Source organism: Oreochromis aureus, linkage group 2 (genome assembly GCF_013358895.1).
Source record: "Oreochromis aureus strain Israel breed Guangdong linkage group 2, ZZ_aureus, whole genome shotgun sequence".
Classification (NCBI taxonomy): domain Eukaryota; kingdom Metazoa; phylum Chordata; class Actinopteri; order Cichliformes; family Cichlidae; genus Oreochromis; species Oreochromis aureus.
Window position 1 is genome coordinate 13,702,548 of NC_052943.1, and position 14,514 is coordinate 13,717,061.

Genomic DNA, 14,514 nt, shown 5'->3' on the forward strand with positions numbered 1-14,514 from the left:
GTGCTGATATGCTGGTCTGCTGAATGTGGAGCTGTGCATTATGTTCCAACATAATTTGTTCTTACTTACTTTGGTCACATTTGTCCAAAGGACGTTGTTCCAGAAGTCTTGTGGTTTATTCAGATACAGCTTTGTAAACCTGTGCACTGCCATGTTCTCTTCAGAGAGAGGAGGATTTCGCCTGGCAGTCCTTCCAAAGAAACCATCCTTTTTCAGTGTTTTCTATTTGTACTCTCATGAACTTTAACATTTAAGATGCCAACCGAGGCCTGTAAAATCTGAATGTAGCTTTTTGCAGTTTCTCTGAGGATCTCACAGTCTGACCTTGGGGTGAATTTGTTGGGACATCCACTCGTGGGACTCCTTGGCAGCTGTCTTGAATGTTTTCCACTTGTGATTATTTCTTACTATACAAAGATGGTCTTTAAATTGTTTGGAAATGGTCTTATAACCCTTCCCATCTCAACAACTGACTAAATGTACTCTTTGGCCTTGGTGCTAACACACACCTGAATGCTTCAGACCTGTACTTAACTTCTGCTTTTATAGGGTCAATATTCATGCATGCTGACGATCAATTAATTAAGCACATTTGATCATTAGCACCTGGCTGCAACTTAGCATCTTAATTCATGTGGAAGCAATGTGAAAAAAGCCTTTTTCATATTGTTGCACATATGAGATGAATGTCCTCCTTGTTTTTTAGTGATATGGAACAGGTCAAAGGTCAAGTCCAAGTCCAACTTGTTCTAAATTCTATTGAATGTATGATGCCAAAAAAAAGGTTTCTGTCCTGAGGATCACATACTAGGTGATATTTGGCAAACCACAGAGAATGAATTTTTCTTGCTAGTGAGCAGTGGCCTCTGTCTTGGCATCCCGCCATAGATCTCACTTTACTTCAGCTTCTTTTTGGCCTCATGATACTCATGATGACTGACTGAAGCCAAGGACAAAAGAAGCCAGCAGACCTCTGGATGCTGAAAAGAGGGATTCTTTTAACTTCCTCTGATTCTTCAGTTCTTGGAGAGGTTTAGGCAGGACCACTTCTTGGCAGATTCAGTGCTGTCCCAGACTTTTTCCCGCTTGTAGTTGGCTGATATTCAGTGGAGCCCCGTAGTTTTTGGAATGACTCTGGAAACATTTCCAGACTGATAGGCGTCAACATCATCCCGCAGGATATGTTGATGTATTATCTTTGATTGTGATATAATGTGAAATATGTGTGATGATATTTTTTCTCTCTTGGTGAAGACCAAAGGTCATCACACGTTTAATGCTCTCACCCTAATGGTCTCACTAAAGACCTTGCGAAGCTGAAGAGTAAAAGGTCTGTGTAGAAACAATTTAGTGGGCAGGTAGATTTACCTTAAGAAGAACCAGTTTAGTGTAGAATAAAGTCCAGTTTTTGTAAAGCTGCTGCTACAATTTCACACTTAACAGCTCTCAGGACAGCGTTGATGTCCTGTGTTGACCACCAGCTACCTTCCACAGTCAGTCTAATGACTGCAAACAAGCAGAAACTAGCATGGCTCTTAACCTCACCTGTGGCTTATATGTTTAACCTGCACAAAACCTAAAGTGTAAAAACCAAAGCTTTATGGGAGATTGGAAGCAGCCATCTTGACTTCACCCATTAGTTTGTGGACTTGCGTTTTGATGCCTTGAAATTTAACTTTACAGCCAACAACCTCTATGTTTGTGAAGCAAGTAAGTAACAAAATTTCCATGTGTGGGTGGAGTGCAATCTAATGCTTTGCTGCATCTACATATGTTAAGCATGGATTCTTCTTTTAATATTTAGCACCAAATAACAACAACAGTTGCCTCAAGGCACTTTATATTGTAATGTAAAGACGCTACAATAACAGAGCGAAAACCCCAACAATCAAAAGACCCCTTTGAGCAAGTACTTGGCAACAGTGAGAAGGAATAACTTCCTTTTAACGGGAAGAAACTCTGGCAGAATCAAGCTCAGAGAGGGGCAGCCATCTGCCATCACTGGTAGCTAGGTGAGAGGAAGCAACAGGGATAAAAAATAAACACACTGTGGAAGAGAGTCAGAGATAAGTAATAACCGATGATTAAATGTAGTGAGGTGTATAAATACACAGAGGCAGACACCCGCTAATAAGTTCAAAGTAACAAACTAATAAAATGCTAGAATTTCACTTCTTGGACAGGCTGTTAACAGTCAACCCCACAGAAAGCCACATTAGTTTCCAGATTGAAAAAGTTCAACACCACAAAAAGAGGCTAAGATGTCTAGTTTATTGAATGAGCTGAGAGGAAGTCAAGCAAATAACTCAAGCTTTAGCAATGTGACGCCACCAACCTGTCACTCAAAAAAGCCCTCCACACAAAATTCAGCCGGGCAATTAAGTAGAATTACTTTATAACTTTTCAAACTATGTAATACTAGCCTAAAAACTTAAGAGAGGGCCCCAGCTGTAGAAATGTTACCAAATAACATTGTGAATATATTTTTGTTTAAAAAGTTACATACATACATTACCCTGACTTTGATGAAAACTCAGTTACATTTTAAAAAAAATTTAATTTACACTAGTGCAATGTCAGGAAAGTCTACATTTTGTGAACACAGAGCAATGTTGTCACAATGTCAGCAGTTCAGTTAGTAATGTTGCAAACTTACGAAAGTATGACCAAATGTTACACTGGCTTTACATTGTGTGTTTTTATAGCTGATAAAATTTGAATGGTTGAGCTGGACTGTTCTGGCAGCCTGTTCCTGCAGTCCAGGTTTGTGAATCTTAACTTTAATAAAACCATATTTGCCGTTTCTCTGTTTTTATGCTAAACTGTGCTGTAGCCTCATACACAATATAGACAAAAGATAACCATGCAGTCGTCCTGTCACAAACATTTGCGAAAGAACAGGTTGTTCTAGAGAGAGAGAGCTCACTGAATTTCAATGCAGTACTGTAACAGGACACCACTGCTGCAACAAGTCAGTTTGTGAAATTTCTTCCCTACCAGATATTCCACAATCAGGTGTAAGTGGTATTATTGCAAATTGTAATAACCCACAGCAATTCAACCACAAAGTGGCAGACCATGTAAATTTTTTTTTTTTGTTCTCGCCCTGTGCGTAAAAGTGGCCAAAGACCTGCTGGTCAACTTCCAGCAACTTCCTCTCGCATTAACATCAGCACTAAAACTGTGCACCAGGTGCTTCACAGCATGGCCCAGCAGCTCCTGTAGGTGTAACGTATAGGTTCATGTAGGAGAAATGTTGAACCATTGCCTCAAGATTATAATCATTTTTCAATTCTTTATTTTTTTGTAAATAAGCAGAAAATTTATAGGTGTCATATTACTCTTGTGTATACGAGTGTGTGTTGTTCCAACTGACCTGAAGCCCCTAAAAAAAAAAAATCAGCTCTGTGATACAACTGCCGTTTGACATAGTCAGGGAAATTCCATCTTATTAGCTCTTAATTATCATTCTTCAATCTGTTTCTAGTTAAATAAGGTCCAGACAGTAATCAGTGAATGCACACACACACACACAAATTCAATGTGGTCCTAATTTTCATTAACAAGAGGATGGTTGGTGGGTTGGCAGGGGAGAGGGCGAGTCGCACGGTACTTGAAACATAAAACATATCTAATCCTGTGATTCCATTAGCACAAGACCATAACACATCATTTTTCTCAGCTCAAAACTACACACAGGTGGTCAAACACACTCACAGCTCCTGAGAAGGCATGAACTGATAATAGTAACGTCTACTGCTCGCCACAGGGAGGCATTAGAGGCCTATAAAAAACTTTTACAAGCGAAGTCTATTTAACCTCTTTAACAACTGGCCAATCATTTAGGAAACAGTGCTGTTGGCTGAAGCAAAACAGTTTCCAGTGGGCTTATTTACCTCCGGCAAGATCTGGAGCAGGAGCTCTAGTCTTAATGTAATCCAGCGCTCTCCTGTAACACAGAAAACAAAGCAGGAGTGCTTTTTTGACACATCTATTTGATTCGAGCCAAGCTTGGAGGCATTTCTACTGCTTCTCAATCTTAAAGTCGAATAATGCTATAACTCTTATCCAACTTGGAAAGTAGGTTCCCATTATTCAACACACCATTTCTGCAGAGCTTCATATATCTTCCTTAAGTGGGTGCGGCCCTCTGGTCCTGTAACAGTAGTGTCAAAAGAATGAACCCCAAGAACAGCCAGGACATGTGTTTTTCAACAGACTTGCAGTGTAATGTACCATGCATAGAAGCACAAATGTCCATATAACATGAAAACTATACAAAGAACATATATTTAATGAGTCCAGCTGAAATTAAAGTGATTTTTGGGGGTTAAGAAATCCCCATATATTTTACCAAGGATTGCACTTTTCAAAATGTTGGTCTAAATTTTGTGTAACTTTTGAAAATAGCATCAATCACTAATCATTTAATTTCTGCAGCTGCATACTGGTTTATAGTATCACAGCCACACGTGCAGGGAATCAGCTGGAGCAGATCCCTTTGTGTTTCAAAGAGACAGCAAAGCCACAACAGCTGTAGTTAAACCGACAAGAAATACTAGATTGAATTCTCAATTCGCTTAAATTAAGAGGAGTTATATACTATCTATATATAATAATTTGATAGCTGATTTTGAATATGTGTTAGAAAAAGAGCCATCCAACCCTAGATTATGAGAATCATGATTACATGTTTTCCAGTGGGAAAGTGGAAACTCAGTTTGGTGTTTAATACTTAAATAGACAGAAACTTCAACTGCTAAAGGTTCAACCAAATCCTGTGAGGTGCTACATTTGGATAACTTGTGAGATGTTGCTTTTGACATTAGCATTGGGTGAATTTGTGACTTTCACAGAACTTGAGAACACGAGCTTCTGTGTCAGCCTGACCGATCGTCACATTGAGGATAATCACCAGTGGCATGAGCTTGATCTCTTTCAGGAGCATGACCAGGAGCAAATTAGGTTTTTAAGACATGAATTCATCCCTGGGGTTACAGTGTCAGCATACAGAGCTTTTGCTTGAAGAGACTTGAGGGGCGTGGCACCTTTTCAGCGACCATACAGTCCCCAGTATGATATTGAAAGGTTGCTGTTACCAAGAAAAAGATCCAGGATGCATTTCAAATGTGCACTTCCAGGCACCATTCTAAAAATTTCTGGATGTCAGGTAAGGTTTTTGATTTGGTAGATATTTTGGAGTCGTGGAGCATGCTAACCTATGCAAAGCTCCAGTCTGTTATCCACCATTGAAGTTCATCCTGCCCATAAGATGTCATTCAGAGATACTCAAATCAGTTCCTGCAGATTAAGAACAGTTTCCTCAAAAATGTGCAGAATAGCAGCATTATAGTTTGAATTTTCTTTCAGAAAAAGAAAAAAAAAAATTCATTGGACTCTAAATGTTTTGCATTATCTGCCATTAGAGATGAAGAAAACCCTGGAGGTTGTTTGTTGGAACAAGGAACCCAGCATGTTGGCAAGAAATACATGGTCTACATGAGACGAGTTATTTTTTTATATATCTAATAAGACTTTGTTTAGAATTGAAAGAAGATGTGAAAATGGAGTCCAGATCAAAAGTTGACTGATTTATCCTCGGGAGGGCATTAAGACTTTGAGGGCATTGTGTGTAGGTAGTAATTACCCTCCCTGCTGTTTCTCTGCACGCTCCCGCTCTGAAGTTCAATGGGCAGAGCATGGCGTGGCCATTCTGTGGTTAGGGGTTAGACTCCCGCTGTGGCTCCACAAATCGAAACTGCATGTTTGCACAGCACTGAAACACCAGTAATAAGAAGGATCCTTAAAATTGCTTATGGTGCATTTGTACCCTGTGAGGCAAGTAGGTGCCTAAAAGTAATTAGCACATTCAGTTTTTTTTCCACAAGGACTCCTGCTGTCTTAAAATGGTTTGCTACTCCTGAAGTCGGCGAATAATCAAAGAGATCCCGCTGTGCAGTTGAGCCTGTGGGCCAATCAAACGTCTACTCCTGGCTTGAGTTATGACATGAAGCTCTTGAAACTAGACGCATTGGGCTGAAAGGAGCCCTGAGTGTGCATTAAACCAACGCGGCAGTAGCTCAGGACAAGCATATTCGCATAAATATAAGATAATTACACGACAGCGTTACAACCGCCGGCGACAGCACATGATGGATGAGCCAGGGAAAGAAAACATGAACAGGGCGAGCAGAGAAAGAGACAGGGCTACTGGTGTAACACTAACTCTCGATGGAGGGATGGGAACGAAAGCCAAAACAAAAGCTAGATTGAAGGACGGGCAGGGAATGGCGGAGGTCTTAGTGGCTCAGGCCTCAAGTATTACCCGCTCCTCTCGCCCTTCTTCTATTTCTGCCTTTTAAGGAGCTCCATAACTTCAAGTAGATAATGAGTGCCTTCAAGCAGGCAGAGTAAATCAGACAGAGCACGACGAAGGGTAAGTGAAAAGGTGAGTGTGTGTTAAGGCGGGAGGGGGATGAGGGTGGATTGAGAGAAGCAGTGGGAGACTGTGGAAGGAAGAAGAAGATTAGAAGTGATAACAAATAGAGCGAGAGAGGCAGAGAGAGGAGCTGAGCTGAATGGAGATGCGCGATAAGATCATGCATTAACTTAAAAGCATACTTTAATGAAACTTCAACGAGAGCTTAAGAGAGGGAGATGCGAGGATGGGTTTTTGCGTAGGTTAGGAAAACACACAATCTCTGTAGATGTTTTGAAATCCCCGATTTTGTGTTTGACCCCGAATCCCTCTTCTTGCTATTCTTCACGCTCATCACGTTGCTCTATTTACAGTCTGAACAGGCCATACGTGGATTCCTGTCTTTCTTCACTCATTCACTCCAAAACTTCAGGTTCTTGGTAGGAATGTTGTGACTTTGAAGGAGCCTTGAGCGTACCGCGGCAGCTTCACGTTTCAAACAGACTGCCACCTGGTTTCAAATTAGCAGCAACCCAGTCAACTTTAAACTTTCACCCTTACTTTAACCGAAAGGGTCTGATCAGAGTAATGAAGTCAGCGTGCTTTAGAAGGACGGCTCGTCAGGCTGTCTTTTTCAATCTTTTTCACGTCCTCAACAGCACAGGACATCTATCGAACGCCCTTTGGCTTGGACGCTGAAAAATACCCAAAAAACCTCCACCTTTAATGGGTTAGCACAGGTGGGACCCCTCTTACAAACAAACATATCGATGTTTCGACATAACGTCATCACGTTTCTGAGCACAAAAGAGGACTTTAAGAAAAGAGTGTTTGAATTTGCTTGCTGTTATCGTACCTTTCGTACCTTTCACCAAGTCGAGACACGTGAAATACGCAGAATACGGGAGATAGGGAGGCACTGCGATGCAGCCAGATAGAGGCTATGATGACAGACTTTCTTTCGTGTTTAGTGATACAAATAGCTACACGTTTGTCCTTAGACGCCATCGAGTGGCTCCTCGCACAGCCTAGGCTGGTTTAACCCAACCGAACCCTTAAAGATGCTCTCGACAGATGACTGCGGGTAATGCGATAGGGCCACTTGAAGCAAACCCCAATCATCACCCAACTTCATTTCGCTCGCATTTACAGACTTTTCCACGTATTCGTTGTTGTGGTTGTTGTGGTCTGTAACTTTACCTTTCTGACTCGACACATGAACTCTGCACAGAGTTGGAAGATTCGGGTCCAAAGTTTCTCGGATGTTACACGCCACAGGATGCTGCTGGAATCACTCTGTTTGGTTTAGGCGAGGTGCAGCTCCCGGAAAGAACATGCAAGAGACAGCATGACACTTACTGTGAACTTTAGTGCTGTTACCTACATATTCCTACATGGGTGCAACTGAATATTACACTGGCTTTGTACTAGGGAGCTGTCTCATCTGACTGAGTTGAGCATTTGTGATTTCACATGCAGCTCCATTGGGGAATTTTTAGAAAGGATCATTGCTGCAGTGCGTGTATGAAAACAGCTGTAGTATTATTTTCTGCTCACTGGGTTGAGCAGGTAACCCATGTACCATAAGGCTTGTGCAGAGACCTCTCCCAGCTTCCCTTTCAACTCTACTATCAAAATAAAAGCTTTAAAAAACCCCATAAAGAATACTAATTGTGACTAGACGTTGGGTGGTGTTGTTTAAAAAAAACAAGTACTAGTAATGTATTGTGTTACTCGTTTACTCCTTCTAAAAAGTAATTCACTACCTAACACAACTCATTACATAACCTATGTGTTACTCTGGAACATGCCCCGAGATGCACTGTCACATATTTACCGTTTAACAATAAAATCCAGAGGCCACATTCACACCCCACTGGCATAAATCCCAGTCCTAATGAGGACACTCACAAGATCTTTCTTTTAGTGTTTAAGTTTAAACACAAAGAGGACAGCAAAATTGGAAACCAGCCCAAAGAGCACTTCGCAGAAAAATGTTTTGGCCTCAGCGACTCTACTGTAGAAACAGGTACGGGTAGAAAAGAAGGCAACAACGCTACAAGCCTGACTTCTCCTTGCTCCTTTTCTCACCTGTTAAAAACCAAGCTGCTGGTCTGTGATTGGATTACACTCAGTTTTAACCTCATTCTGGGTCCAGTTATCTTTAAACTCAGTTGTATTTATAGCACCAATCGAAGAGTCCTGCAGGAGTCAGAGCCAATAGCAGCACAACTAAGCGATGGTTCAGCATCATCTGATCCAGCCTTGACTTGAGCTTTACCAGAAAGAAAACTTTTAAGTCTAATCTTAAAAGTAGAGAGGCCAACTATATCCTGAATCTTAAGTGCAAGCAGGCTCCAGAGGAGAGGGGCCTGATAGCTGAAGGCTCTGTGTCCCATTCACCTTCGCATGTTGTCTTTGCAGATCTTGGAAAAAGTTGATGTGGTGTTAGCAGCAGTGCACAGCTGTTTCTGGCCTGAGTTTGCACTTAATAGTCGTGTTCTGTACCTTTCAAGCAGAAAAAATAAAGTATGTCCATATGTCCAGGTTTCTCGAAAACTGCTTGTGGGAATATTTAGCAGAGTAAGAGCTTTTATGTTATTTCTCTTAGTGGATAGCCAAGAGCAAAACAAAAATAAATATTTAAAAAAAGAGGATGGAGACGAGATGCATTAGTCTAAATTAATGCGAATAGGCAACTGCCTGCTAACATGTTTATCAAGTAATCCTTATAGGGTGTGAAAATGTGGCTGTGTTGTCTCCAAGTGGCCAAAAATCAAAGTAGCTCTAAAGCTGCCCTAAGTGAAACCTCAGTGCAATACATTCATCTTAAACTAATTAGAACGTCAACATTGCATTAATAAAACGGCTTTCCTGCCAGCTTGTCTGACTGTATTTGTAGACTGTGAAACTATATCTGAGCATCTCTGTGGTAAGTTCAATTTCTCACATTTCTGCCTCCCATACTGGTCAAAAACGACAACCATCAGTTTAATAGAAAACAAATATTGCCCAAAAAAACCCATTCTTTACCCACATTTCTCCGTTTTCCTCTGTTTCTCCGGATTTTGCTTTGCCATCCGTTCATCTCTGTGTCTCTAAACCACAACAGTTTGTGGAAATCAGTCCCAGCTGTCAGCACTTTGATTTGATTGTAGAACGTGTCAATCAAGCCGGGCCGCATTGAACAAAATCTAATTCTAGTCACTCGTTATTTTAGCTCCCACTGAGGTCTTTGAGGAGGAATTAAGTCTGACTGTCACACAGAACTAAGAAAGCCGTGGGCAAAACTGACCAGTGCATCTGATCTTTGTTCCATCTGCCAAGCAAACTGTAGATGAAAGCACAAACTTATTCAAAACAACTTGCTCTGGATTTCTTTGAATGTTCTTGCTCCTAGCACTAAATAGCTTCATGGCGGGGTTGCACGGCAGATGTGAGATTATTCTTTTTTCGTAAGCATAAAAAAATACAAATCTGCCAGCATTAATAGAAACTGGGGAGCAGCCCTGCTACACATCGTGGGAATCATTCCTCTGGATAGGTAAAGTGATGGTTTTGCAGGTTTGAGATGAAAAGTTCAGATTTTAAACAAGGCGTCAAAAAGAGGATGTGAATCAGCCCCCCGCTTTTCATTCATCTGGTCAGGACTCCCGCTCTTTCCCTAAACTTTTTCCTACTCGCTCATCCTTGTCCGCACTTTCAGGCAGACACAAGCATGCCCAGCTTGAGTTTGCTTTGGTCCATTCTTGTCTTTATATGCTCAAATGGTGAAACACCACAAAGCAATTAAAGAAAACTCAGACAGCGTGACGGAATGAAGAAACAGCATCATGTTACGGTGAGGTTTGTAAGAGGCCCTGTGTACTCTCCAGGCCTGGACCACTATTCGGTTCTGCCTTTAGAAATGGTGCATGGTGGGGGAGAAAAAAAAAGTTCAGGGTCAGTGAGAATGTAAGAAAGCAAAAGAGGAAGCCACGAACAGGTGTGTGAGGAAATGTGTTGTGTCTGTGAGGCAGGAGTTAAATGAGGTAGCAAAGTGGGAACCAAGAACCACTTGAACCAGGGAGACTTAAAAATTGTTGGCGATGCAGAGTCCTAAAAATGTCAGTTTAAGATTTAATAAATAAGCATAAATAAAAGCAATTAAAACACTTGGAAAAACAATTTTAAAAGACAGTCAAAAAAAAATATGCAAAGTATGACATCATATAAAAGGAAGGTATAAACAGGAGTGATTTAAGGGAAATCACTGATTCTGCGAGCCTTATCTCCTCAGACTGGCCGTTCTAGAGTCGAGGGGCCCTGATGGGGTTTGATCACCTTTTGATTTAAACCTGGATTCTTTTAAAAGCCAGAAGAGAGCCAATAAAGTGAAGCCTGGATTAAGGGGACGTGATGCTGCCGGCTCAAGCCAGCGAGAAGCTGAGGTGCTACTTCTGAACCAGATGGAAGAGCGACTTTTGATTTATTCCAGAAAAAAAGGTCTTGCAGTCAAATCTAGAGAAAAGAAAGACATCTTTTGTGCTACATCGGGTTTCAGCTGGATGAGGAAGGCTAAATTTGGTGTCTTTTGTGTGTTTCACGAGACTTGTTTTGCATTAAAAACACAGTATAAACACAGTAATTTTAAAGGTTAAAGGCAGGGATGTAGCATGGACTTGTTAGGACTAAAGTTGGGGTAAGTCTCCAGGGCATGAATGTAATGTCTCTCCTCGAGTGACAAAAACAAGTGCACGACATTGTGTGTATCTGTGAGGGAGTCTGTAGTTCTTCCATAATCTCCTGTCTTTTTGTGTCATGCAGACAGTTTAAAAGCCTTCTATTTACCTTTAGCACCATTCTCCCATTTTCAAGTCACAGGATAGAGATGTGTGTGTGTGTGTGTGTGGGTGTGTGTGTGTGGGTGTGTGTGTGTGTGTGTGTGTAAGAGAAAGAGCGAGAGCACTGTAAGTCTTCTTTGCGTGGGTGGACAGCCGGTCTAAAACAGGCGTTTTAGTCTCTAACAAACCGTGACACGTCAAACATGTAACGTAGACCGCGACACAGCAACACGTAAAACGCCTCATTGACTCTCACCCAAACCCTCGAGGGAAAGAAAAGAGAAAAAAAACCTCTTTTTGCTCAAACACTCCCAACTGTAGCCATTAATCATAAATGAGATTTTACGAGGGACGGGGAGGAATATGATTGTCATAAAATGAGCAAAACAAATGCACAGAGGGAAGTTCCTGGCTGTGGTTGCTGGAATCACCTCAGGATAGCTTGGCTCTGGGAACAAAGGTGCATACCTTGTCATACCTTGCGTTTGGATGCATGCGTCTACCTCCCCCACCCGTCCGTGCCGCTGCTGCTGCTGCTGCTGCTGCACCCTCTGTTTTGCATTTGTTCATCTCTGCTTTTTGGCAGGATGGATGTCAGTTATCGGACTTATTAGACGCCATCAAACGTCTCTTTTATCATCTGTTTGTCATCTGGCTCCTTCTGCTTTCCCCCAGTCTTTTCTCTCTAAAGTAGCTTTCGCTTGTTTTCCCTTTTCATCACTCTCTCACCACATACGCACACAAACATACGTTAAATGTAAACCCCCAGAAAGACGGACAAGCAGAAGGAAAAACACAGAGAGAGTTGGGGGGGTGAGCAAAGAAAATACACAACACTACGTGGAAACATGCAAAGGTTCTCTGAAGCTGAAATCTGCTGATAAAAAGCAACATCCTGTGGGTAGGAGGACATCTAAACACTGTTTCTGATTGGCCAGGTGTTCAGATCATGTTGCTTGACACCTTGTTTTGGTATAACTGCTCTTCTTAATGATTTTTTAATCTGTATAAAGTAACAGTAACCATTAAAACATAAACTCAGCTTAACTACAGTACTTTCTGCTTTGGTGTTACAACGTCTGAAATATGGGGACTTTACCATCACTTTTCTGCTGGACTTGCTGGACGTGGAGGCGCATGGGTTTGTTACTTTTACACAGCAGGACAGCTTACTTTGTGCTCTTGTGATGATTTTCTTGAAGCAAAAATGAAGCACTGGCCTTGATGTAGGATACAGTTTCTTCTGCATTGTCAGTTACATTAGATATTACTATACTCACTCAATCAGTATCAGTCAATATTGATAATCCATGAGATTATCAACAAATAGTTTCAGGATCTGATTCAAGTCATTGTTTACTTGCTGCACTCCATTTCCATCTTCACATCTTCCATTTTAACAGAGGCAGGGATTTTGTCTTCCTTCATGAATCACTAGATACCATTATATCCATAGACTGTATGTAAAAGATGGACACAGCCAACATTAAGTTGTAAAATCCCAACTTGAAGCCTTAAGCGGAGGATTTTGGCCATTATCTCCACTACTGTAATGCTCTCTACCAAGACGTGCGAGGAGACATACAGATCAATGCTGTTAATAATTATTATTGATTAATAACAATTATTAAGGTCAAGTTTATTTATATAGCACATCATAACAACAGCATTGACCAAAGTACCATACATTAAAAGTATATAGCCTCAAGAAAAACTACACTAAAATCCAGAAAGGTTGAGTTCAATACACACCATTAAAATCAAATCAAATCAAAACAATAAATAAATATCGAACTGACCTCTTTTTACACAGGAGTTCCCTGAACTTTAGATTAAAAAAAATAAATGAGAAAACAGAGGTTATTATCTGTTAAGAAGAAGAAGAGAAGAGAAGAAGAGAACAACCTACCAACACCTCAGTCAAGGGAGCAGAAATCAGACTGCGTGAGAGACCCTAAAAAATCTGGAGAAACAAAAACCTTTTACCATTTTTACCACCAGATATATCACTAAATGTTCTGTTCTGTCTTCTCCACATCTTGTTTTGGTATAATTACACCTAATAATTACTATAATGACTGATCAAGTTTGAGCTGAACAAACCTGTTGAAAAGCGAAAGGGTGTGTTTGAGTTAATAAGTCCTGAGTTTAAAGAATGAAATTTTTTTTATGTAACTTAATGTCAATTTAATATAAATTAATTTTTCTTATTTTTTGTAATTGTTAAAAGTCACATTTATGACTGAAAATATGTTAGCAACTTGCCAATTACCATGGTAAGTTAAAACATAAATATAACACTGTATTTAATAAGAATGAAATTTAAACTAATGGGAAAATAATATAATGGGGAAAATGTTCACAAAGGCCTGAGATCAGGTGAGCTGAAGGGTCATTTTCCCATTCACTTCTATGCATCCAGAGTCACATCCTAATGGTTATTTTGATGAATTCATTTTTTATATTAAATTCAATTAAATTCAATTGGATTTTGTTTTTTATAGCTCTAAATCACAAGGTACCACCTCAAGGTGCTTTATATTGTAAGGTAAAGACCCCGCAATAATATATGGAGTCTGTTGAGGAAGATTTCGATGGGTCATGCTTTGCCATGCCAGCACACTGCCACAAAGTAAAAATAGTTATATATTAGCCTCAAGTTCATCAAGTGCAGAAGAGCACTGGCTTGAAATTGGCTGTAAGGATTATAAAAATGGCACTAACTGGCTAGTCTAGCATTGGAGTTACTGTTTTAACTGAGGAACCACTATATTACATCACAGAGCAGTCAACTCATTGAAAGATTTCGACCCAGGCAAAACAAGAATGCATTATTTTTAAATTGTATATGATTTTAGTTTTCCATTCAAGAGGAGTCGAGTGTTCAGGTCACTCCTATTATCAGTCCTTAAGGCAGCAACTCCCAGCATATAAGCTCCCATGAGCTAAATGCACGCAGCTTGTATGACAGAAAGATGATGTAAAGGAGTGATGACTCTTTCCACCACTCCTTTACACTCCTTTAAACCAGCTCTCATCATTTATCAAGTGACGAAGTCAAAGGTCGTTTTCTTTCACAAACCAAAGTAGAGTAAAAGTGGATTCAGAGATAAGCAAATGTCCTGGATCAGCTGCTTAAATGTGTTTAAATTAGTACACTGTCTGAAAAAATCTCTGAGCAGTTGTGAATCTGAACAATGGAGCTGAATGGCAGCTGTGTAAGCTGCTCACAATTGATGAGACAGTATAAACACAACTTTCTGTGATCTCTGC

At 40.5% G+C, this 14,514-nt stretch overlaps 1 protein-coding gene across 1 annotated transcript in view; it reads right to left on the reverse strand.

Moving 5' to 3' along the window:
* slc43a1a (solute carrier family 43 member 1a) overlaps positions 1-7,729 on the reverse strand; it is a 43,583-nt gene extending 35,854 nt beyond the window's left edge. Inside the window, exon 1 of the mRNA XM_031755687.2 lies at positions 7,619-7,729. The gene's annotated coding sequence lies outside the window, so the exon portion shown is untranslated. The remainder of the gene's footprint in view (positions 1-7,618) is intronic.
* Between the last annotated feature and the right edge of the window lie 6,785 nt (positions 7,730-14,514).